This window comes from Dendrobates tinctorius, unplaced genomic scaffold (assembly GCF_039654945.1).
Source record: "Dendrobates tinctorius isolate UK_male_01 unplaced genomic scaffold, ASM3965494v1 ptg000015l, whole genome shotgun sequence".
Classification (NCBI taxonomy): Eukaryota; Metazoa; Chordata; class Amphibia; order Anura; family Dendrobatidae; genus Dendrobates; species Dendrobates tinctorius.
Window position 1 is genome coordinate 29,518,079 of NW_027361683.1, and position 26,825 is coordinate 29,544,903.

The following is a 26,825-nucleotide window of genomic DNA, read 5'->3' on the forward strand; positions in this document are numbered from 1 at the left end:
TTGGTTTTTGCCCCCGGTGGCCATTAGGATTATTGCACTGTGGTGTCTTTTGCTCTAAGTTTTCCCCCGGTGGTGGTGAGCGTCTTTGCACTCTGGTTTCTATAGTTAGTGCACATGATTATGATGCAGGTGTGATTGCTCTTGCTCTGCTATAAAAGAGTCACAGGTGTTGCAATCAGTGTTGGTGATAGTGTTCATTTCAACCATCCTTGGTGGAGGAAGGAGCTGGAGAGCGTTCCTTGCAGCACTGTCTTAGCCCTGGTGTAAAAAAGGGGGAGACAGAAGCGCACAATAGGGTCTTATCCAATGATATAAACGTTTCACAGATATGGATCCACTCACCTGGTTCAGTTGTGTGGAACACAACAACCATAAGCACAAATGGGTAGGATCCGATGAACTGCAGCAATAAGCCGGTCACTAGAATTGCATATATAGGAAGGAGAGAAGTCCGGCTTTCAGGATCGCGCTGTTCCAGTCGCAGGGCCCACCGTTGTAACTGTTTCCCCTTTCCCTGTGTCTTGTTGTTTTAGTTACCGGCCTGTGGGCCGTGTCACACAGGACAGCTACACATGCCGTGTCTTGTTGTTCCAGTTACCTGCCTGCGGGTCGCGTCACACAGGACGGGTCATCATGACAACTTGGTAAGGACTCCTTTAGCATTAAGTAATACATCAATACGGCCTGCCGGCGATCAGTTTCGCACTTCTGAGGTATTATAGAAGCCCAGGTTGCTTTGATAGCAGCCTTCAGCTCATCTGCATTGCTCGGTCTGGTGTCTCTCATCTTCCTCTTGAGAACACCCCATAGATTCTCTGTGGGGTTAAGGTCAGGTGAGTTTTGCCAATCAAGGACAGTGATACTGTTGTTTTTAAACCAGGTATTGGTACCTTTGGTAGTGTGGACAGGTGCCAAGTCCTGCTGGAGAATGAAATTTCCATCTCCAAAAAGCTTGTCGGCAGAGAAAAGCATGAAGTGATCTAAAATTTGCTGGTTGCACTTACTTTGGTCTTCATAAAACACAGTGGACCTATATCAGCAGATGACATGGCTTCCCAAACATCACTGATTGTGGAAACTTCACACTAGACCTCAAGCAGTTTTGATTGTGTGCCTCTCCACTCTTCCTCCAGACTCTGGGACCTTGATTTCCAAATTAAATGTAAAATTTACTTTTATCTGAAAACAACACCTTGGTCCACTGAGCAACAGTCCAGTTCTTTTTCTCCTTGGCCCAGGTAAGACACTTCTGGCGTTGTGTATTGGTCATGAGTGGCTTGACACAAGGAATGCAAACTTGTAGCCCATATCCCGGATACGACTGTGTGTGGTGGCTCTTGAATCTATGACTCCAGCAGCAGTCCACTCTTTGTGAATCTCCCCCAAATTTTTGAATGGCCTTTTCTTAACAATTCTTTCAAGGCTGCAGTTATCCCAATTGCTTGTGCACCTTTTTCTATCACACTTTTTCCTTCCATATGGGTACTACAGAATCTGATTGCTTGGGATAATATGAAACTGAGACCAAAGTTGATGCAAATAAGTATATCTAACAAGTGTAACAAATCTAGCAGAGCACTTCCTGCAATTGTAACAAAAACACAGTACAATATAGAATTATGCAAGTAAAGCAAAATGAACAGAACACTTCCTGCAATTGTAACGAAAACACAACACAATATAGAATGATGCACGTAAAGTAAAACTAACAGAGCACTTCCTGCAAAATTAACAAATGCACAGCTCAATATAGAAAAGTCCAGAGTAACTGAAGAGTGGGGTGCGACTGCTTATATAACCAGTCCAACTAGTAATAAAACGCAGGTGTGAACAAGGCACTAAACGTAGAAGTCCAGCAGAAAGAGAGCACGCACACCACATTTAATGAGGCAGTACAGCGATATTTAAGAATGAGCATGCAAACAGCACTAAAGTGTAGGAGTCCAGCAATCATAAGGGTGGAAATGCACACAGCACGTAAACGTAGGAGTCCAGCATTATATAGAAGTGGCACTAACCAGAGAAGGTCACTATTTGTATCTTTTGGGCTGAAAGTCAAGCACAAGTCCAGCACAGCAGCCCAGACAAACACAGACCTAGAGGAGATGATGTCAGGATTCCTTACTGACCACAACAGTTCCAAGGGCAAATAGCTCCAACTAGCAGTCCAGACAGTAGTTAAGCACAGACAGCATCAGGGAGATGCACAGAGGAAGTAGACAGCAGAACACAGAGAGGCAGAGCACTGAGTAACAAGCAGCAGGGAGTCCAACAGCAGACAGGTAGGCACTCAGGAGCCAAAAGCACAAAATACTCAGGCAAAGAGGAGCACACGACCCAGACTTAAATAATCAGTACAGACAGGAAGTTCCATGACAGGGCGAGATACAAGACTCCATCTTGGATCAGGGCAAAACAGGCACAAAGAAAAGTCCAGAATTTGTAAGGAGAATTACAATTACTTATTGTAAGGACAATATGCATGGATACAGCACTCTGTGAACAGCCAGCTTCTTTAGCAATGACCTTTTGTGGCTTACGCTCCTTGTGGAGAGTGTCAATGACTGCCTTCTGGACATCTGTCAAGTCAGCAGTCTTCCCCATGATTGTGGAGCCTACTGATACAGGCTAATGGACTTTTTTAAATGCTTAGGAAGCCATTGCAGGTGTTTTTTGCTAATTACTCTTATTTACTGAGATAATGACTTTTGGGTTTTCCTTGGCTGTACGCCATAATCATCACCATTGACAGAAATAAACACTTGTAATAGATCACTCTGTTTGTAATGACTTGAATGTATTGAAGAACTGAAATAAATTAACTTTTTGATGATATTCTAATTTTGTGAGAAGCACCTGTATAAGGCCAGGGTCACACTTGCGAGTGTGATGGGAGAAACTTTCGTGAGTCTCTCGCATCAATACCGGCACTGCCGCCAGCACTCAGGACTCGAGTGTGCGGTTGCATAGAAATACATGCAGCCGCACACTCCGGTCCCAAGTGCCGGCGGCAGTGCCGGGTATAGATGAGAGAGACTCGCGCGAGTTTCTCGCTTCACACACGCAAGAGTGACGCTGGCCTAATACCAATATGGGTATGTGCACATGCTTGTTAAAATTTCGGTACTATTTCTGCATCTATTGGCAGGAAAAACACAGCTGCAAAAATGGCTTCATTTTTGATTGATTTGAGTGAAATCAATGGTGAAAAACCTTGGCAAAAACACACAGAGAATTCACATGCTGCAGATTATTTTCTGCTCCAAATCTTGAAGTAAAAAATTCTCAACATATGCATGACACATCGGGTTTCTCATTCACTTTGCTGGTATCAGGTTTTGCTTCAGGTTTTGTCACAAATAAACACAGAAAAAAATAGACAAAAACGCACCAAATCTGCTACGTGTGCACACAGCCTAAAATTTACAAGACTTTTTTTGATGGTAGTATGCCAACGAAATGTATTCCAGACCACATAATAGTCTATAGGTGAGCAATATAATACTGATACATTTTTGAACAAGTTTTTTTTTAGGTTTTATACCAATGAAATGGACTCCAGACTATGGAGTAGTTTATGGGTGAGTAATATACCGTAATACCGACACATTTTTTAACAAATTTTTTGAAGATTATATACCAACAAAATGTACTCCTGACCCTGGAATAGTGTATAGGTAAGCAATGTAATAGCAATACATTTTTTAACAAGTTTTTTGAGGCTTTTATAGCAACAAAATGTATTCAAGAAGATATAATACCCTATGGATGAGACATATATTACTGATAATTTTTGAACAAGATTATTGAGGCTTAAATACCAACAAAATATTTCCAAGAAGATGTAATACCCTATGGGTGATCAATATAATACCAATACATTTTTGAACTAGTTGTTTGAGGGTCATCTACCATCGAAATGTACTCCAGACCACAGAATTGTCTTTGGGTGAGCAATATAATACCAATACATTTTGAACAAGTGTTTTGAGGCTTATATACCAACGAAATGTACCCAAGAAGATGTAATTCCCTATGGGTGAGCAATATAATGCCGATACATTATTTAACAAGTTTTTTAGGCTTTTATAGCAAAATGTACCTAAGAAGATGTAATACCCTATGGATGAGAATTATAATACTGATAAATTTGAACACTTTTTTGAGTGTTATATGCTAACAACATGTAATCCAGACCACAAAATGGACTGCAGATGACAGAATAGTCTATGGGAGAGCAATGCAGTACTGATACATTTTTTAACAAGTTTTTTTGAGGCTTATATAGCAATGAAATGTACCTAAGAAGATAGAATACTCTGTGGGTGAGATATATAATTCCGATAAATTTTAAACAAGTTTCTTGAGGTTTTTATGCCCAGGAAATGTACTATGAACCATGGAATAGTCTATGAGTGAGCAATATAATACCAATACATTTTTTTAACAATTTGTTTTAGGCTTTTATAAAAATGAAATGGACTCCAGACCATAGAATAATAGAATAGCGTATGGGTGAGCAATATAATACTGATACATTTTGAACAAGTTTTTTGAGGCTTATATAGCAAGAAAATGTACCCAAGAAGATGTAATACCTTATGGGTGAGAATTATAATACTGATAAAAGTTTGAACAAGTTGTTTGAGGGTTATATATCAACAAAATGTAATCCAGACCACAGAATAGTCTTTGGATGAACAATATAATACCGATACATTTTTTAATAAGCTTTTTCAGGCCTTTATATCATAATGGACTCCAGAACATGGAATAGTCTATAGGTGAGCAATATAATATTATTAAATTTGAACACATTTTTTGAGGCTTATATACTAATGAAATTTACCCAAGAAGATATAATACCCTTTGAGTCAACAATATAATATAAATACATTTTGAACAAGTTTATTGGGGGTTATATACCAACCAAATGTACTTCAGTCCACAAAATTTAATTTGCAAGTTATTCTCTGAGCATTTAAGGTTCCTTGTGCCTTTTTATGGTCTGGACTCTCTTGACCCCTGAGTATAATAAATGTAAGATGTAATAAATAAAAATGATACTTAAATTCACCTTACCACTTAAAAATCTGGATCTCCATTTCTTTCTGTCACCTGTCACATCTTCTAATCATTACCATGAGCGCTGAATTTCTGAGCCTCTTCATGCTAGGCCAAGACTCCTGGCTCTGATTAGATTTGAGATGGTTCTGTGCAACAACATATAAGCAAGTGGCATCATGAGGCCCAGGAATTCAGTGCTCAGTGACTGAAAGAAGAATATGCAACAAGGACTTGATGAGTGATGGTGAGGAGCTAAGGGGCGGAAAGAGGTGAGTAGTAATGTAAGCATAAGGCTATGACCCAACGATCAGGAACAGCAACATTTTTGATTCAATTTATTTTCGCTGCGTCCAAAACGCTGCGTTCTAGTTGACGCACTTGTTTGTCAGTACTTGCGGTACATTTTGTTGACTGTGGATTTTTGTAATATTTGCATTTAATTCAATTCCACATGAATATATAGCAAATTTTCTAATAATCTGAAACATTGATTTATTTTCCATTTTACAGAGCACTGAAAAAATTGCTATCAACTTTCGCATCAAAACATGGAAAAATTACAGAGATCAATGTTTTTTATGGTTTAAGCAGAAGCCCTGCTATGTTTATCAGTTGGACCAGGGTTCCCCAACTCCAGTCCTCAAGGCCCACCAACAGATCATGTTTTCAGGATTTCCTTAGTATTGCTCAGGTTATAATTGCTTCACCTGTGCAATACAAAGGAAATCCTGTAAACATGACCTGTTGGTGGGCCTTGAGGACTGGAGTTGGGGAACCCTGAGCTGGACAACTGAACCTGATGACATGGTTAGTGAGGTAGTAACCATCTGATCAACATGACCGATATATACGTCGTGACTCGTGTGGCATTAACATATCAGCACCTGTGATACATTTACCCATCATTGAGTTTTAAGGGGTTTATCATATTTTGCTACTTTACTTGGGTTCCTCTACTTTTCCACACAATAAAATTAAATGACATAATGCAACCATTTTCTAAATTCTAAAGTGTTGAAGTTGTTGAACATGTGAAATTATATTTCTTGCTTAAAAATTGAATAGAATGACTAAGTAGCCGCCTTGAGAATTCTTCCCACATTATACTAACCCCAATCCATTTAGCTGAGAAATGAAAGAGTCGCTTTTCTTTGAATTTCAGCTCTTGCATGTTACAGAAAGGATAAGAAAAGTGGATTATTTTTGTATTTAGAAGCAAAGGGTTACATACTGACTTGCAATGTGGTGTAAGCTTATATTAAGAACTTTGCAGAGAATTTCTGAAGAATTTGTTTCATTTACCAGAGAAACAGTCACAGGTATTTCCCTGTAAAATTAATTAACCTCAAATATTGGTGTTGGTGTGACCTCAATTTGTGACTGCAGTTCCAGATAATGGACATTCTAAGTATATTGCAAAAGTAAATGTTCTAGAATGTAAGTCCGTTTAATTAAAATACCACAAATAGATAATTAAGAATAATTGTCAAGGATAGCTGTTTTTGTTAGCTAGATGTACATTTGCATTATTTGCACTAAAACATTTTTATTATGGTTTCAATATATTTAGTAATCAAATGAAAAGGTCATGGAGATGGAGGTCAAGTCATTGTCATGTTCATGCTGCCAACGCTTCATTCTCATGAATGGTGTGACAATTCACTTGCTGTTTTATAGATCACAGTTGAAACCTGTACTGCCATAAGACAGCAATGCTGATAAAATTGAGAGTCAATATAATAAAAACATTCAAACCCTATCACATTATGCTACTATGATGACTTCTCCTTTGCAAGATATTATTAGGAGACCACTGATGAGGTTTAGTTAAAATTAAGATGTGTAATTACTAGAGATTAGTGAATCTTTTGAAATTTGAATTCTCCAGCTTTCAAAAGTTTTCCCCCTCAAAAAATAAATTTAAAGTACTGCAATTGCTGTTAAAATCTGTGTATGATAGAGTTTTCTTAGGGCTGTGTAATGCCATTTCAATCTCTTGTTTTTCAAGTGTGTGCTCTCATCTATAACGCCTGTTTGTCATACCTATAATACAAATGTTATCTTATATAGGGACTTTTATATACAGACTAAGTCCCCAATATACCCATATAATTGATTTAATTAGTCTATCAGAGTTTTGCGGGGTCACAGACTCCCTCAAAACAATATCAGAGTGAACTGCACAGATATGGCTATGCGTAACAGATGTTGCATTTCCTACTTCTGCTTTTATACCGGATATAATGGTCCGTACCAGTTCCCTGAGCTATACCATGTGATGTAATAGCAGAAAAGCATTATGTGGTAGCTTACCTTCATACGATTCTTCTCTAGTTGATGCAATCCTCTACACTGTGTAAAATTGAAGCTGCCATTTTAGGCAATTTACACTAAATGAATTGCAAATATTTGAATGAATTCAGAGAATTCCTAAAAATAAGACTTGAACTTGATTCATATCAAATCGATCAACTAATTTTTTATAAATACCTCAGCTTTATTTCTTAGTCTCCATGATGCATAGTTGCTGACTGTGGCTTGTTGCACATGATCTGTTTACATGGATTGTTTTTGCATCAGAAGGCCAGTCACCATCACCAGGTCTCCCAACCTGGGTTAACTGCTTTCTGATAACCAATAGTAGAGAAGAATGGGCTAATTCCTTGTCACGATTAGAGTTGAGCGATACCAGCCGATACTTGAAAATATCGGATCGGAATGGATCGGCCGATCTTAAAAAAAAGTATCGGTATCGCCGATTCCGATACCGGGAACCAATGCAAGTCAATGGGGCCAAAATATCGGAATTAAAAAAAACCCTTTCTTTCCTTGTAGGTTAATTCTACATGAAGAAAAACAACTAAGAATAATGTAGAATGTATTGTGGGAGGTGGAGGAGACATTAAAGCCATAGAGGTTTAGCCCAATCAAATGGAATAGCAGGAATTAAACTTTTTTTTTAAAGACGTTAGGAGTTACAAAGATATTGACTATGTTAGCCTCATTTATATTTTGCCAGACATGTATGTCTTCTTCTTCTTTCTTCTTTCTTCTTCTTTCTTATTCTTCTTCCTTTTTTTACCTTCTTCTTCTTTTTATTCCTTTTTTTACATTCTTCTACTTCCTTTTTTTACATTCTTCTTCTTATTCCTTTTCTTACATTCTTCTTCTTCTTCCTTTTTTTAAATTCTTCTACTTCCTTTTTTACATTCTTCTTCTTCTTCCTTTTCTTACATTCTTCATATTCTTCTTATTCACAATTATTATTCTACATATTCAACTTCTTCATCTTCTTCCTATTCTTCTTCATCATATTCTTGTTTGTGTCAGGCATTCCTGTAGTTGTTATCTAGAAAAGTTAGAAGTTTACACCTTCCGTTCTGCCTGTCACAATAGATTTACAACAGGATTTGTCCGCGTTCAGTTTGGCCTGCAGCAGCAGGCCTTTTCCAGGGGCACCACGAGGAGGAACGGACTCACCCCCATACACTGCTTAGTCTTCTTCTGCTTATAAATAAGATAATATCATTTGCTCAGAGTATTAGTCTTATGCTTAATGTTCTTCTGCTTTGTTTTTTTATGCTTCTTTGTCTTCTCTCTCTTGTTGTTCTGCATCTTGGTGGTTGTCTTCCTGTTCTTTGTCCTCTTGAACCAGCTGACAGTACTGGCACCCGGAGGGGCAGCAGAAGGAACAAGAGCCAATGGCACTACCGAGGACCAGCTGACGGTGCTGGAACCCGGTTACTAAGCAGGAGGTACCTGTGCTACAAAGCACTACCAAGGACCAGCAGACGTTGCCGGAACTCGGATACCGAGATGGAGGCACCTAGGCCAAAGGCTCTGACGAGAACCAGCTGACGGTGCTGGAACCCGGAGGGGTAGCAGAAGCTGCAAGAGCAAATGGAAATAGCGAGGACCAGCTGACAGTGCTGGCACCCGGAGGGGCAGCAGAAGGAATAAGAGCCAATAGCACAACCGAGGACCAGCTGACGGTGCTGGAACCCGGTTACTAAGCAGGAGGTACCTGTGCTACAAAGCACTACCAAGGACCAGCAGACGTTGCCGGAACTCGGATACCGAGATGGAGGCACCTAGGCCAAAGGCTCTGATGAGAACCAGCTGACGGTGCTGGAACCCGGAGGGGTAGCAGAAGTTACCCCTGAAAAGCAAAGTTGGCATGCCGCAAGCTGGCCGCAGTTACCGAATCACACAGTCCTACAGGGGGTGCTTGTCCTACTGGCACTACGGAACAAGCCTTTCTTACCAGAACCCGCAGTCCACATAGGAAGCACCTAAACTGCTGGCACCCTAGCCTCGGCTAACCCAACCGCAACACGACATGGCAACTTGGGGTGGCAAACTGACATTGACACTTCCCGGAAACAGCAGGCAGGGCTGGAACCAAGCTGGGCAGGAGGGAGTACCCGTGCCAAAGTCAGTTATGAGCAGCAACTGGCGATGTTGGAGCCCAGGGACAAGCACTTAGCAGGCTGAGGCCTGATGTGCTGTCAATTGGGAGGCAGCAGGACAGATTGCCATCAAAACAGCAGGGGAACAGCTGACATTACTGAACCCCACAAACACAGGAGCTAGTGTTTTACTCTGTGAAGACGGCACTTCCGAGCAACAACTGGCTGTGTTGAAGCCCAGGGACAAGCATGGAGCAGGCTGAGGCTGCATTGAAGAAATTTTAAGATCGGTTGTAGACTTCTACTAATTTTAACCAAGCTCCACTTAGGCCTGTTATGGAAATGTGGACAGAGCAGGCGACATTGCCGGACACACATCAGGGGATTAACTGACCGGACTGAACACCTGGAACACAGGAACAAGTGTGGATTGTGCAGACGCCACTTCGGAGCTGTAACTGGCGGGGTTGGAGGACAGGGGAAATACGAGAGACAGTGGAGCCACAGGCCTAATTGGAGCACGGTTAAAAATCAGTAGTGGTACGACTGTGTAGGCAGCAGGAGACTTTGCCATCCACACAGCAGGGGATCAGCTGACGTTACTGAACCCCACTGAGACACAGGAGCAAGTGTCTCTTTCCGTGTGGACGGCACTTCCGAGCTACAACTGGCTGTGTTGAAGCCCAGGAAATAGGAGGGTGTAGGCAGAGGCCTACTGTATTTGGAATGTGGAGACAGCAGGAGAGACTGCCATCCACACAGCAGGGGATCAGCTGACATTACTGAACCCCACTGAGACACGGGAGCAAGTGTCTCTTTCCGTGTGGACGGCACTTCCGAGCTACAACTGGCTGTGTTGAAGCCCAGGAAATAGGAGGGTGTAGGCAGAGGCCTACTGTATTTGGAATGTGGAGACAGCAGGAGAGACTGCCATCCACACAGCAGGGGATCAGCTGACATTACTGAACCTCACTGAGACACGGGAGCAAGTGTCTCTTTCCGTGTGGACGGCACTTCCGAGCTACAACTGGCTGTGTTGAAGCCCAGGAAATAGGAGGGTGTAGGCTGATGCCTACTGTCTTTGGAATGCAGAGACAGCAGGAGAGACTGCCATCCACACAGCAGGGGAACAGCTGACGTTACTGAACCCCACTGAGACACGGGAGCAAGTGTCTCTTTCCGTGTGGACAGCACTTCCGAGCTACAACTGGCTGTGTTGAAGCCCAGGAAATAGGAGGGTGTAGGCTGATGCCTACTGTCTTTGGAATGCAGAGACAGCAGGAGAGACTGCCATCCACACAGCAGGGGAACAGCTGACGTTACTGAACCCCACTGAGACATGGGAGCAAGTGTCTCTTTCCGTGTGGACAGCACTTCCGAGCTACAACTGGCTGTGTTGAAGCCCAGGGACAAGCACGGAGCAGGCTGAGGCTGCATTGAAGAAATTTTAAGATCGGTTGTAGACTTCTACTAATTTTAACCGTGCTCCACTTAGGCCTGTGGCTTCAATGATTTTCGTATTTCCCCTGTCCTCCAACCCCGCCAGTTATAGCTCCGAAGTGGCGTCTGCACAATCCACACTTGTTCCTGTGTTCCAGGTGTTCAGTCCGGTCAGTTAATCCCCTGATGTGTGTCCGGCAATGTCGCCTGCTCTGTCCACATTCCCATTATGGGAATGTGGACAGAGCAGGCGACATTGCCGGACACACATCAGGGGATTAACTGACCGGACTGAACACCTGGAACACAGGAACAAGTGTGGATTGTGCAGACGCCACTTCGGAGCTGTAACTGGCGGGGTTGGAGGACAGGGGAAATACGAAAATCAGTGAAGCCACAGGCCTAAGTGGAGCACGGTTAAAAATCAGTAGTAGTAGGACTGTGAAGGCAGCAGGAGACTTGCCATCTCCACAGCAGGGGAACAGCTGGCAGTGCTGAACCCCACTAACACTCGAACGAATGTGTTTGGCTCTGTGGAGACGACACTTCTGAACACCAACTGACGCTGTTGGAGCCCAGGATTAGGCGAGGAGCAGGCTGGGGCCTGTTGCTTTTGGCAGGTGAAGGCAGCAGGAGACTTGCCATCTCCACAGCAGGGGAACAGCTGGCAGTGGTGAACCCCACTAACACTTGAACAAATGTGTTTGGCTCTGTGGAGACGACACTTCTGAACACCAACTGACACTGTTGGAGCCCAGGATTAGGCGTGGAGCATGCTGGGGCCTACTGTATTTTGGCAGGTGAAGGCAGCAGGAGACTTGCCATCTCCACAGCAGGGGAACAGCTGGCAGTGGTGAACCCCACTAACACTTGAACGAATGTGTTTGGCTCTGTGGAGATGACACTTCTGAACACCAACTGACGCTGTTGGAGCCCAGGATTAGGCGTGGAGCAGGCTGGGGCCTACTGGATTTTGGCAGGTGAAGGCAGCAGGAGACTTGCCATCTCCACAGCAGGGGAACAGCTGGCAGTGCTGAACCCCACTAACACTTGAACGAATGTGTTTGGCTCTGTGGAGACGACACTTCTGAACACCAACTGACGCTGTTGGAGCCCAGGATTAGGCGTGGAGCAGGCTGGGGCCTACTGGATTTTGGCAGGTGAAGGCAGCAGGAGACTTGCCATCTCCAAAGCAGGGGAACAGCTGGCAGTGCTGAACCCCACTAACACTTGAACGAATGTGTTTGGCTCTGTGGAGACGACACTTCTGAACACCAACTGACGCTGTTGGAGCCCAGGATTAGGCGTGGAGCAGGCTGGGGCCTACTGGATTTTGGCAGGTGAAGGCAGCAGGAGACTTGCCATCTCCACAGCAGGGGAACAGCTGGCAGTGCTGAACCCCACTAACACTTGAACGAATGTGTTTAGCTCTGTGGAGACGACACTTCTGAACACCAACTGACGCTGTTGGAGCCCAGGATTAGGCGTGGAGCAGGCTGGGGCCTACTGGATTTTGGCAGGTGAAGGCAGCAGGAGACTTGCCATCTCCACAGCAGGGGAACAGCTGGCAGTGCTGAACCCCACTAACACTTGAACGAATGTGTTTGGCTCTGTGGAGACGACACTTCTGAACACCAACTGACGCTGTTGGAGCCCAGGATTAGGCGAGGAGCAGGCTGGGGCCTGTTGCTTTTGGCAGGTGAAGGCAGCAGGAGACTTGCCATCTCCACAGCAGGGGAACAGCTGGCAGTGCTGAACCCCACTAACACTCGAACGAATGTGTTTGGCTCTGTGGAGACGACACTTCTGAACACCAACTGACGCTGTTGGAGCCCAGGATTACGCATGCCGCATGCAGAGGCCAATGGGCAGCGGTTTTTATGGAGGTTGTTGACTACTACTGATTCTAACCATGCTCCACTTAGGCCTCTGGCTCCACTGTCTCTACTATTTACCCTGGCCTCCAACCCCGCCAGCTACATCTCTGAAGTGGCGTCAGCACAATCTACACTTGTTCCTGTGTTACTGGTGCTCACTCCCGTCAGTTGATCCCCTGATGTTTGTCCGGCAAGTTCGCCAGCTCTGTCCTCATTCCCACTACTGGTTATGGGAATGTGGACAGAGCAGGAGACCTTGCTGGACACATATCAGGGGATAAACTGATGGGACTGAGCCACAGGAACAAGTGTAGATTGTGCTGACGCCACTTCAGAGATGTAGATGGCGGGGTTGGAGGTCAGGGGAAATAGTAGAGACAGTGGAGCCATAGACCTAAGTTGGGCACGGTTAAAAATCATTAGTGGTTTGAATGTTGATGGAGCTGGTGACTTTGCCGTCCACACAGCAGGGGATCAGCTGGCGTTACTGAACCCCACTAACACAGGAGCTAGTGTGTTTCTCTGTGCAGACGACACATCTGAGCGACAACTGGCTGTGTTGAAGCACAGGGATTATAGTTCAGGTGGTAGAAAAATGAACACACCAGCAGACCTGGATACAGTTGCCAACCACTAATTTAGTCTGTAAGAGGAATGGCAAAGTCTTTGGAGATCCAGGCCTTGTTCATTTTCAGAAAAGTCAGCCGGTCAACATTATCGGAAGATAGTCGCGTGCGACGGTCTGTTAGTACACCACCTGCGGCACTAAAGACACGTTCCGATAATACACTGGCAGCAGGGCAAGCCAGCACCTCCAATGCATACTGGCTAAGCTCTGGCCATGTATCCAGCTTAGAGACCCAAAACTTGAAGGGGGAAGAGCCATCTGGGAGTACAGTGACAGGGCAAGGCATGTAGTCTGACACCATCTGACGGAAGCGTTGCCTCCTGCTGACTCGAGGCGTCGCTGATGGTGTAGACAATTGTGGTGGACACACAAAACTTTGCCACATTTGGGCCATAGTGGTCTTGCCTTGTGCTGCGGCGTTGCCTCTGCTCCCTCTTTGTGCAGAGTTTCCTCCACTGCCTCGACGCACAGAGCTGCTTTGTAAAGCAGTAGCAACAATGCTGTCGGGTGGAATGGAAAACATTATGGACTGCACCAGTGACTCTTCGTACTCCCGCAGTTTACGCTCCCGGTTCAACGTTGGTATGAGCCTTTGTACGCTGTCCTGGTAGCGAGGATCTAGGAGTGTGTACACCCAATAATCAGCCGAGACGAGAATGTGGGCGATGCGGCGGTCGTTTCTCAGGCACTGCAGCATGAAATCAACCATGTGCTGCAGACTCCCAACTGCCAAAGAACCGCTGTCCCCTGTTTGAGGCGTGACCTCGGCCTGCTCTGCATCACCCCACCCTCGCTGTACATACTGAGTAGAGGTTTGTGTACCTCCCTCCTCTGGAGAGATGTCTTCCTCCTCCATCGACTCCTCCTCATCCTCCTCACAAAGTGTCCCCTGCCTAGGCCTTTGTGAGGAAACACGTAGCGCAGACTGTCCAGAAGCAGATGGCATTTGGGACTCCTCATCCTCCACCTCTTCCGAAACCTCATCCCTTAGTGCTTGCAGTGTTTGTTGAAGCAGGCAGATAAGGGGGACAGTCATGCTGACTAGTGCATCATCTGCACTCGCCATCCGCATGGATTCATCGAAGGCACGCAAAACGAGGCAGATGTCCTTCATAGAGGCCCACTCAATGGTGCTGAAGTGTGAACGGCACACAGTGCGACTTGTTTGCGCCTGATGCAGCTGGTACTCCATAACTGCTGCCTGCTGCTCACACAACCGCTCCAACATATGTAACGTTGAATTCCACCGGGTGGATAGGTCACATATGATGCGATGTTCCGGAAGGCCAAATCGTCGCTGCAGAGCAGCGAGGCGCGATCTTGCCGTGCTGGAACGCCGCAAGTGAGCGCACTCTATGCGGACCTTGTGCAACAGTGCATCAAGATCCGGATAGTCCCTCAGAAAGCTCTGCACGACCAAGTTAAGCACATGTGCCAGACATGGGATGTGTGTGAGGTTGCCTAGGCCAAGAGCTGCCACCAGATTTCGGCCATTGTCACACACTACCAAGCCCGGCTGGAGATTCGCTGGCCCAAACCACACATCGCTCTCCAGCTTGATAGCATTCCAGAGCTCCTGCGCTGTGTGGCTTTGATTCCCCAAAGAAATTAATTTGAGTACAGCCTGCTGACGTTTGGCCACGGCTGTGCTCATATCTGCCGTAACAGGCTCCTGCTCTGCTGTTTCTGAGGAACTTGAGTAGGAGGAGGAGTCTATGTGTACAGACTGGAGTCCTGCAATCCGTGGCGTTGGAAGAACACGTACAGCGCCACTCTCCAGATCTGTACCCGGCTCCACAACATTGACCCAGTGGGCAGTGAGGGAAAGGTATCGTCCCTGTCCATGGTTACTGGTCCACGCATCGGTGGTCAGGTGGACCTTGCTACTAACGGCGTTTAGTAGCGCATGTTTTATTTTGCCCTCAACATGTTTCTGCAGGGCAGGGACGGCTCGCCTGCTGAAATAAAAGCGGCTGGGCACGTTGTATTGGGGGACTGCCAATGCCATTAAGTCCCGGAAGGTGTCAGTGTCCACCAGCCTGAATGACAGCATTTCAACTGCCAGAAGTTTGGCAATGCCAGCATTCAGAGACTGTGCTCGGGGATGGTTTGCCGAGTAAGGGCGCCTTTTATCCCATGCCTGTGCTACCGATGGCTGTGATGGATGGGAACGTGCTGCTATGGGTGGAATCTGACAGGGTCTCCGGACAACAGTGGCAGAGGTTCTTCCTTGGCGATCCTGTGAGGAAGCCGAACCAGCAGTGCGTGAGCTGGAGGAAGAGGCCCCAACATGAACTGAAGAGGTGGTAGGTGGTGCTGTACGTTGGCCTTCAGGGTGTCTCTGCAACTCCAACTCGTGCTTGGTGCGCACATGTTTCCACATATTTGTGGTATTGAGGTTGCTGACATTTCTCCCTCTTTTGACTATCTGATGACACAGCTTGCATTTGACAAAGCAAATGTCATCTGCAACTGTGTCAAAAAAGGACCACGCACTGCAACTCTTGGGAGCGCCCGTTTTGCCTTTGGAATGAGGAATGCTCCTAACGGGTGCCGAAGTGGAGGGTACAGGCAACCAAGTCTTCCCCCTCCCTCTGCCTCCTGTTTTGGCCAGTAGGGGAATCTCTTCCTCCGAGCTGCTCCCACCACCTTCCTGTTCCTCACGCCATGATGGGTCAAGGACCTCATCATCTTCCCTCCCCTCTTCAAACAGCTGCTTCTCCGGGGTTGTCTCGCCAGCACCGTACGCACCAGAAAGTGGCAACTGAGTCTCGTCATCATCTGATGCGTACTGAGGTGTGCTGACCATAGGCACTGGCCCACTCGCCTCTTCAGATTCAGAGGGACAAAGAAGTTGCGCATCACTGCATACTCCCTCTTCTTCACATTCAGGAATGCTGCTTGGCTGGCCCCCTCTTTCCAAGCCAACAGATTCCGAGAACAGAAGTAGAGACTGTGATGGCTCCTGTCCATGTCTCTCTGACGGCCTGGGCACTTTGGCAGGTGGTGAAGAGACAGATGGTTGCACTTCAGTGCTCTGGCCCTGAGAGGATGTGGAAGTAATTGAAGTCGATGCGTTAGCTGCCATCCATCCGACAACGGCTTCAATTTGTTCCTTCCGCAGCAGTGGGGTACGTTGAGGTCCTACAAAGCTGCGCATAAAGGACTGTTGCCTGCTAAAACTGGGGGATGCTGATCCACTTGTGCCCGCAGCAGGCCCAGAATCCCCACGTCCTCTACCTGCAGAATCCCCACGTCCTCTCCCTGCAGAATCCCCACGTCCTCTCCCTGCTGAAACTCCACGCCCACGCCCACGCCCACGCGCCTTACTCCCTGCCTTCTTCATCTTGCCAGACTGCTTAAGATAGGCAGAAAAGTACAAAGGGGGGCCTTAGTGTGCTTATTCCTGAACAGCTGGTTACAGGTACAAGAAACACTAATTTTATGAAGTGTGTGTGTGTGGACTAGACTTTAATAGGAGCTGATGTGGCCTACACAAGTTCCAAATGTAGTGTTTGGTGAACTTTTTTTGTGGTTTCTTTGTTGGAAACAAACTCAAAGTATGTGAACAAAGAATTGAAACTGATAGTATCACCAACTTTTTGGAGCTATTACAATGCAGGCAGGTAACCTACAATGCAAAAGATGAGGCTCCAAAAAAATTGGGTAATACTAATCTGGCTGCGCCGGCAGGGCACAAGCCAGAAAAAAAGGCTCCTCTATCTACTCCTATATAGTGTTTGCAACCAACCAATGTTGATGGATACGGATGGATGCACACTAATAGGAGAAGAAAAAATGAGCTGCACTCAAAGACAAATATGTGTGAGGCAGTGACGCACGTTGAGCGTCCTACAACCAGACGTAGCTGCAGGACACTCTACTCTGCATGAGCTGCACTCACACACAGTCAGAGACCTCTCAGACAGCCGTGAACAGTGCAGCTAAGTGGGCACTGGCACTGACAGGCTGCAGAAAGGCTCCGCTGTGTACTCCTATATAGTGTTTGCAACCACCGTAGATGGAGACGGATGGATGCACACTAATAGAAGAAAAAATGAGCTGCAATAAAAGAAAAATGTGTGAGGCAGTGACACGCTGAGCGTCCTACAACCAGACGTAGCTGCAGGACACACTACTCAGCGTGAGCTGCACTCACACACAGTCAGAGACCTCTCAGACAGCCGTGAACAGTGCAGCAAAGTGGACACTAGCACTGAAAGGCTGCAGAAAGGCTCCGCTGTCTACTACTAGTGTTTGCAACCAACGTATATGGATACGGATGGAAGCACACTAGATTGAAATTATGTAAAAAATGCAGCTCAAAAATTAAAAGATGTATGAGGCAGCAGTGATCACACTGGGTGGCCTACAGCCTGACGTGGCTGCAGGACCCACTCCACAGCGTGAGCTGCACTCACACAGCCCTTGCAGACAGCTGTGAACACTGCTGCTAGGGCAAAGAAGGCTACAGTGGTGGTTTATGTAGCCTGGGTAAAGCACTAGAAGTTTGGTGGAATCGCTATTTCTAACTGTCCCTCACAGTCTTCTACAGCAGCCTGTCCCTAACTGAATTCACAGCAGAGTGAACCAGAAATGGCGGCTGCGGTGGCTTTTATAGTGCATCATGACATCATTTCGGCAGCCAATCACAGCCATGCCAATAGTTAACATGCCTACATGCCTAACAGGATGTGCCCACACTTCGGAGGATTCCCATTGGCTTAATCAAAGCAAGCAGGCTCATAGCATGATGGGAACGATACTTGCGGTATCGGAATGCTCAACGCTAGTCACGATCCATTTTTGGATTTGTGGTAGCTCTGGTTAAAACTTTTTTCCTTTCAGGCCAGCGGGGTTTAATGTCAGTTTTGCCCCGCTGGCTATCTGGTGTAACTGCAGTGCTGCTGGGTCAGCTGACGTGGGTGGTGACTACTCCAGCCATACTTTAAATGGTCACCTGATGCATCAACTGACTGTTGGTGATAGAGCAATCTACAGTCACCTAGCATGGAGTAAGGAGCTCTCTGGGTGCAGAGGTTCTTCTGCTTGCTTTGTGAGTTTGTGATCTTGGTGCCTTTTTCTGCTGTGCGGTGCTTTGCAGCAGAGGAAGTTGTGTTTTTACCTTGTCACTTTTATATTTGTCACTATCCCCTGTGTGGTACCATCTGCAGTGGTGAGGCTAGCGCCCCTCGCTGGCGAGTGAACTAGCCAGGGCAGTGTGAGGTGACAGCAAGGGATGAGGCATCCTGATGGTGGTGATAGGGCATTAGGGGAGTACAGGGACAGGCTTAGGCTTGTGTTCGTTGTGACCATCCCTCATTCCCTATGGGTAGGGCCTTCCTCTCCCCAATACCATCCCGTTGTGTGAGTGTTGCTACGTTTGCTGACCACCACCCATTGGGTCGAGTCACATCATAACATTATCACCGACCGTCACATTTTTCCGGAGAACCATGGATCAAATGCAGACCTTCTCCCAACTGATCCAGACCCTCACTGATGAGCTTAAGTAGCTCAAGTGTCAGGTGACGCAACAGCTGCAGCATTTGTCAGGGTTCAGCTCAAGTGCAGGCTCAACCGGAACCCAAAATATCTCTCCCTGACCATTTCTCTGGAGGGACAGTTAAGTTCGTTGAGTTTAAAGAAGCCTGCAGGCTGTATGTCAGGCTTCATCCCTAATTCTTCAGGGAGTGAGGAACAGCGTGTGGGGATTATAGTCTCCTTTCTCAAGGGTGATCCCACAATCCTGGCCTTCTCCCTGCCAACCGATTCTCCATCTTTGAGGTCGGTGGACGAGTTTTTCACTGCATTGGCGCTGGTATATGGGGATCCTGATGGTGTCTCCCTGGCTGAGTCTCAACTCCGTAAAATCAAGCAGGGGGGCTGGCAAGCTGAGGAGTACTACTCAGAGTTTAGGAGGTGGGCCACCGACATGCAGTGAAATAACCCTGCCCGTAGGAGCTATTTTTGTCAGGGTCTATCATTTAGGCTACGAGATACTCTGGTGCAGTACGCTACTCCCAGATCATTGGAAGCCGCCATGTCCCTTGCTATCCAGGTGGATAGATGCCTCAGGGAGAGATATACACTAAATCTGCCCCCTGTTGTCCTTTCTAGGGAGGAAGACACATCGGTGCAGATGGAAGAACCTATGCAGGTGGGAGGAGTTTCATCTCAACGGGGTTGCCTGCGGTTCACTGTGGTTTGGGGGCATGTTTCTACTGTGGGCAGACTGTCCTTTTCATCAATATCTGCCCAGTTCGCGCCAAAGTACATTCACTATCTCAAAAGCTACGTCCCCCTGGTCGTGTGGAGAGAGGCAACCAGGGTCTGTATATTTTCTCCATCTTCTCGTCTCCGTGCACCATCCCTGCTAAAGTGGTGGTTAGTGAGGTAACTGAGACTATACTGGTGTTGGTGGATAGTGGAACTGGAGTTAATTTGGTGGATTCTCGCTTTGTCCAGACCCATGGTCTCAAGTTTAGGATGCTAATGAGACCCCTAAGTATTCAGGCCATTGATTCTGTCCCACTCAGCCAGAGGAGGGTGACCCAAGTCATAGATAATATACACCTGCATATAGGGACTCGTCAAGAAGAGTCCCTGTCGTGCTACAGCTTGAAGGGTGTGCCAACTACCATTGTCTTAGGCCTCTCTTGGTTGAAGAAACACAACCTGGTCTTTGATTGGTGGTCCAGGGAAGTAGTCAGCGGGGGCCAGTTGTGTAAGGACTGCTGCCGGGGAGCTACAAACTCTGCCATACTTCTGCAATCTACCCCTTCTTCTCCGGTGGGGGCAGCAGAGGTACTGTCAGGGAGCAGGAGCAACACTCAACCCTCATCACAAGTAAACACTGAATCTTGGAGTCCTCTTAGGAGGAGGGGTCAAGGGAAGGTGGTGGTTCCCTCTGTATATAGTGGGGGTAAGAGTTTGGTGACACAGGGGGACGCCTCTGTTGTCAGTTCCTTAAAGAGTTCGCCATCTTGTGGCAAACGCACGCATGGAAATAAACGTTCAGGTCCGCACCTGTGTGTGTATGAGTACATGTGGGTGTCCACCAAGAACATCAGGTGGTGGTGTGATACTTTAACCTTGAATTCTATGGTTATAGGGCCATATCGGATGTCAGCCATTCTCAGCCCAGGGACTTTACAGCTGGAGTTACCCCCAGTTATGAACATACACAAGTCATTCCACAGGTCGGTGCTCTGGAGATTTTTGGCTCCTCCAGAGCCTACATCATCGCCATCTCCATCAGGCTGCATTCGTCGTAAACCTGAGTATCAGGTGACTGCTGAGGTGAACTTTGGTGGGTCGAGGCATCCTCAACGTACCTCGGTTTCTGGTGAGGTCCAGTGTTGAGGGTCCAGAGGCCCATCGTTGAAAGGGGGGTACTGTCACGATCCATTTTTGGATTTGTGGCTGCTCTGGCTCCACTCAGTTAAAACATTTTTCCTTTCAGGCCAGCGGGGGTTAATGTCAGTTTTTCCCCACTGGCTATCTGGTGTAACTGCATTGCTGCTAGGTCATCTGATGTGGGTGGTGACCACTCCCACCATCCTTTACACAGTCACCTGATGCATCAGCTGACTGTCAGTGATCGAGCAATCTACAGTGACCTAGCCTGGAGTAAGGAACTCTCTGGTTGCAGTGGTTCTTCTGTTGGTTTCGTGAGTTTGTGATCCTGGTGCCTTTATTCTGCTGTGTGGTGCTTTGCAGCAGAGGAAGTTTAAGCTAAGTTGTGTTTTTACCCAGTCCCTTTTGTGTTTGTCACTATCCCCTGTGTGGTACCATCTGCAGTGGTGAGGCTAGCACCCCTCACCAGCCAATGCACTAGCCAGGGCAGTGTGAGGTGACAGTGAGGGATGAGGTATCCTGACGGTGGTGGGGGGAAGGACCCACATAGGGCATTAGGGGAGTGCAGGAAAAGGCTCAGGTTTGAGCTCAGGTGGTGACCATCCCTCATTCCCTATCGCTAGGGCCTTCCTCTCCCAATGCAATCCTGTTGTGTGAGTGTAGCACCATTCGCTGACTGACTACCAGGTGAGATGAGTCACATCGTGACATTCCTGTGCTGCCAGAATAGAGGAGACCAATGATGGATGGAGTCAGAGATCCGAGCAGATTAAATGCTGTCACAGGCTACGGTTTGTCCTGAAGAAGAGGGTAACTTTGAAATGCGCTGACAAACTGCATTTAATCTACGCAGGTCACTGACTCCATCAATAATAAATGGTTTCCTCTATCCAGGCAGTTCAGGAATTACCCCATTCTTCTCCACTATCGGTTATCCTAGTATCTATATGGGCCTGCAGCAGGATAAAAGCAATAAGTGGTTGTGGTCACACAACACTGCAAGATAGCAATTTTCCCCATTAACTGATTTTTTTTTAGCCGTGTAAGACCCTGTTGGGCTATTATTTTTCCAGGTCCTCCCTATTGCATAACTTCATCCTAAGCATATATGAAGCAGTTGGTTCAGGTCCAGCGACCTGGCCGGAGACACGGCATGCCGGGTCTTCCTCCATGTATCTTAATGCAATTACCTGGCTATTTAGCTGGCTCCCTGCCTCCAATTACTGCCAGTTGTTGCTTAGCTCAAGTGGTGTGTGCTTGGTCTTTACTCTGTGTTCCTGTACTTTGATCTTTGTTGCTCGACCTTGGACCTTGTTTTTGACCATCCATTTTGCCTTGCTCCTTTGTCTTAATCTACTACCTGGTAAAAAAAAGGGGAGAAAGCCAGCACTGCTTGTGGTCAAAACGCAATACATAAAGTGCATATGCACATATTAATTTCTAACTTTATTTCAAAATGAGACATTTGGCAAAAAATTGATCAATCATTTGAGCCACCTTGCCACGCCAAGGCAATCTCATATGGGGCAGTCCTACCCTACGTTGTTTATATTCGCTGTGCCATTGCGGCCTCCTAAATATATTAAAAGCAAGAACATATTGAATGCAATCTGTACCTGAAGCGTTTCTGAATCACTCCCATGGAGCCAGAAAAGGCGAGCGCAGATAAAGGCCAACCAGGTCTGGATATAGACATCTCAGGTTTACCCTCCGCCCCCAGAGGAAGCTAAGTAGCGAAACGCGCATTGGGCTTCCCTCTCCACATGTTGTAATGTTTATCTGAGAGGGGACTTGTGACTGTAATACCCTCAGGAGAGTACTGTATGGTGGCCTGGATCGCACTCAGCACATCTGCTCCCAGTAAATTCATAGTGGTATTGTCACTAACAATTAGTTTTGTAAGCACCTCTTGGCTATCTCGTAATTTTAGTCTTATTTGTTTAGTCATAGGGGCTTCTGTCACTTGCCCCTCTACCCCCACACATTCCTCAATCTCTTTAGTAATTATGTCTGGCATTATCAAATCTTTGTGTACCACAGTCCCAGCTGCCCCAGTGTCAATCAACAATTCTGCCTCTTTCCCTCACGGCATTGTTATGGTGGTCACCAAGGCAGGACCAGGTCCAGAGGGGACAAGAACAGGGCACACATTTGTCACTGGGTTGCCAGTTTCCTAGTCTGCACGTGGAGGAGGTGGAAGATTGGTCTGCTTACTCTCCTTTATAGGGTTTTTGCAATGGTTGGCGTATTGCCCATTCTCACCACAATTCCAGCGCCTCACTGTTTCTATGTCCCTAGGTCCCTTGCTATGTCTCCACTGTTTTCCTTGTGTTCCAGCATACATGACAGGTCATCTTATTGTCCTTGTTTGTTCAACTCCTTTAGCCACCTTCAGAAGATCTGTTGGATCTACATTTCTCCATTCAGGTCTCGCTGTCTGTACTGCGTCTCATAAGCCTTTGCTCATACCGTCAATTAATGCATTTCCCAGTATTTTAAATTTGAGTGGGCTTATGGTACTGTACCCCATGTCTGCCCATTTCAGCTGTAACCGTCCAAAGTACATCTCTACACTCTCTCCTTTTTGCTGTGTCATGTCAGTCAGGAGTAAAGACTGCTCTGATTGTTTCACTATAGCCCATTGTTTTAGTGGCTCACAGTACGTCTCCCCAGAACGTGCAGATTTATCATCCATGCCCCGAGCTTGATCCTTTGCCACATCTGTACGTGTCTTAATTATGTGTCCTAGTATGTCACCTGCCTTTGAACTCAGCAAGCTCTCTAGGTCTGTCCAGGTACACTTATATGCCCACTGTATTTCCTTTATTTGTCTATAAAATGGGAATGGTTGGTTTTCAGGGTTAGGCAACTGCTTTAGCATAGCCAGCTGGTCAGAGGGGCTCCAGGGATAATACTCCTGTATTTGTCTTATTCTAGTCACCCTTCTCGGTCTCAATGTGGATGTTTCTCTGGTGATGGGTCTGGTTGTGGAGGTGACTGGATGATCTGTGAGGGTGATATGCTGTTCCTCTTCCTCAGGACCACTGCTAGCTTCTTCCCCAAAAGTCAATGCTCCCACTAGTGAGTCAGCTTCCTCTACATGTGATCTTGTCTGGACAGGATTTAGTGCAATTTGCTTAGGTCGGGTTGCAGCACAGGTCATCCTCAGGACCACTGCTAGCTTCTTCCCCAAATGTCAATGCTCCCACTAGTGAGTCAGCTTCCTCTACATGTGATCTTGTCTGGACAGGATTTAGTGCAATTTGCTTAGGTCGGGTTGCAGCACAGGTCATAGAAGTGTTTCTCCAGTCTAAGTTTGGCTGACCACAGTGTTTACAAGTCCAACTGTCTTGTTTCGGCCTCTGATTATGCAGAGGTGGGGTGCTAGCAGTCATAGATTTTTGTGCATCAAAACAGTCATAATACACCTTACATCCCACTGTAGTCTCTTTACTTCCATACTGTTGTATTACCTCTGCCACACGACACCATTTATTCACTTGTTGCTCTTTCCTTTTGTCTTTTATCCAACCCCTATTCTCCTCTCCGAAACTGTGCCATTTCTGTACATCCAAACATCCACACTCTGGCATTTTTGCCTTTTTCAATATTGGCCCCACATCTTTCACTGCTTCTTTCCTTCTCTGTCTTTTACAATCTGCATAGCTGTCTTGGATCCAATTGGGGACACCGACTGTACACAGAAAAAGTTGCCCTTATCTTCAACTTTTCCTCCCGACAGCTCAGCTTTCTTCTGAAATGCCCCTCTAGTGTGCCTGACTTTGCCTTACAGGCCACACTTAGCAAGTCAGAGAGAGCCTGCCAAGGTGTAGCGGGAAGGATCCTTGCCTCTCATCCGGTAGACCTACAGGATGTAACGAGAAGGCTCTCTGCCTCTCACCTGTTAGATCAGCTGACTAGATAGGAATAGACCTTTTTCCTTCCAGCCCAGCTCCATGGAACGTGGGAAGGCTGCTTCAACTTAGACAGCTCAAACCTTCTATATCACTACCGAGGTGGTAAGCATATCCTGGAAGATATCGTTCATAAAGTCTTGGAAGACGGCTGGGGCATTACAGAGCCCGAAGGGCATCACCAGGTATTCATAGTGCCCGTCCCTGGTGTTAAATGCCGTCTTCCATTCGTCCCCATCATGGATGCGAATCAGGTTGCAAACCCCCCACAGATCAAGTTTGGTAAACACTCTTGCTCCCCGTAGCCTATAAAACAGCTCAAATATCAAGGGCAGAGGATACTTATTCTTAAAGGTGATGGCATTAAGACCCCTGTAATCGATGCAAGGACGTAGTTCCCCACTCTTCTTCTGGATGAAGAAGAATCCCGCCCCTGCTGGTGACACTGACTTCCTAATGAATCCTCTTGCCAGATTCTCCCTGATGTATTGAGACATGGACTCTGTCTCCAGGAGAGATAGGGATAGACTCGACCCCGGGGAGGCTCAGCACCAGGCAAGAGGTCAATAGGACAGTCATAGGGGCGATGCGGTGGAAGGGTCTCTGCCGCCTTTTTGGAGAACACGTCCGCATACTGTCGATAGTGTTGGGAAGCGAGGAAAGATCTGCGGGTACCTCGTGGAGGCAACCTGGACGCACTCCCTCAGACATCTACCCTCACATGACTTACTCCAACCAAGAATTCTCCCCGATCACCACTCTATATGGGGAGAGTGATACCGCAACCAGGGGACCCCTAGAAGGACTTGGTTGATACCCTCGGGCATGACGAGGAGGGATATCGTCTCCTGATGAGATGGAGACACCGAGATTAACAGTGAAGCGGTTTGGTGGGTAACCTGTGAAAGCAGAGTTGCGCCGTTCACTACTCTGATGGTGACTGGCTTAGACATCATAACCAGTGGTATCGCATGCCGTTGAGCAAGACAGGTGACATAAAATTGCCCTCCGCTCCAGAATCCACGCAAACCTCCACCACCAGTGGAAGAACCAAACCCAAGTGTCCCCTTAAAGGACAACTTGGAGGAAAGCGCCGCAGACTCTAGTAAGCCGCCCCCTACAGCCACTAGGCGCGAGCGTCTTCCCAGCTGCTGTGGGCACTGGTTGGCAAAGTGACTGGACTGCCGGCAACAATGACAGATCACAGGGGCTCGAGCGGGCCGGGGCCTGGATCCCTCGGGAAGCCCCCAGACCCTCGGACGCCCGATCGGGAGATTCCAGAGGTTTAGCAAAACTGGGTGCCAACCTAAACCTCTGCCTACATTGGGACCGCTCCAACCTTCGCTCAGCAAAGCGAAGGTCTACAAGGGTGGAGACGGTGATAAGCTACTCCAGTGTGGCGGGAATCTCCCTGGCGGCCAGAGTTTCCTTCACATGGCCAGGCAAACTTCTCCAGAATGCCAGAATGAGGACGTTATCTGGCCACTCTAACTCCAAGGTCAGCATCCGGAACTGGATGGCAAAGTAGCTGAACATGAACGAGCCCTGTGACAATGCCAGCAGCCAGAGCACGGTGTCATGGGTGACTCGCGGTCCCAGGAAGACCTGCTTCAGAGTGTCCAAGAACCGTGAGGCACTCTGTACCACATGATCACCACGAAAAAAAAAAGAGAGAGGAGCCAGCGCCGCTTAAGCATAGAACGCATAGCATAGAGTGCATATGCACATAATATCTAACTGTATTCAAAATGAGATATTTGACAAAAAAATTGATCAATTCAATTGAGCCACCCCGCCGCGCCTAGGCAATCTCATGTGGGGGGGTCCTACTCTACGTTTTTAATAAACACTGTGCCATACGGCCTCCTAAATACATTAAAAGCAAGACCACATTAAGTGCAATCCGTACCTGAGCATAAATTGATCGCTCCCATGAAGCCAGATAAAGCAAGTGCAGATGAAGGCCAACCATGTCTGAATGTAGACATGTCAGGTTTAGCCTCCACACTCTGCCCAACCAGGAAACATAGATGAAGGGCGATGCAGGTTCAAACACAGGTGCACAATTAAATAAAGCTTGGGGCAGGGTGGGGCTGCTGTGTGTGTGCACAGCAGCCTAGATCCATCACAG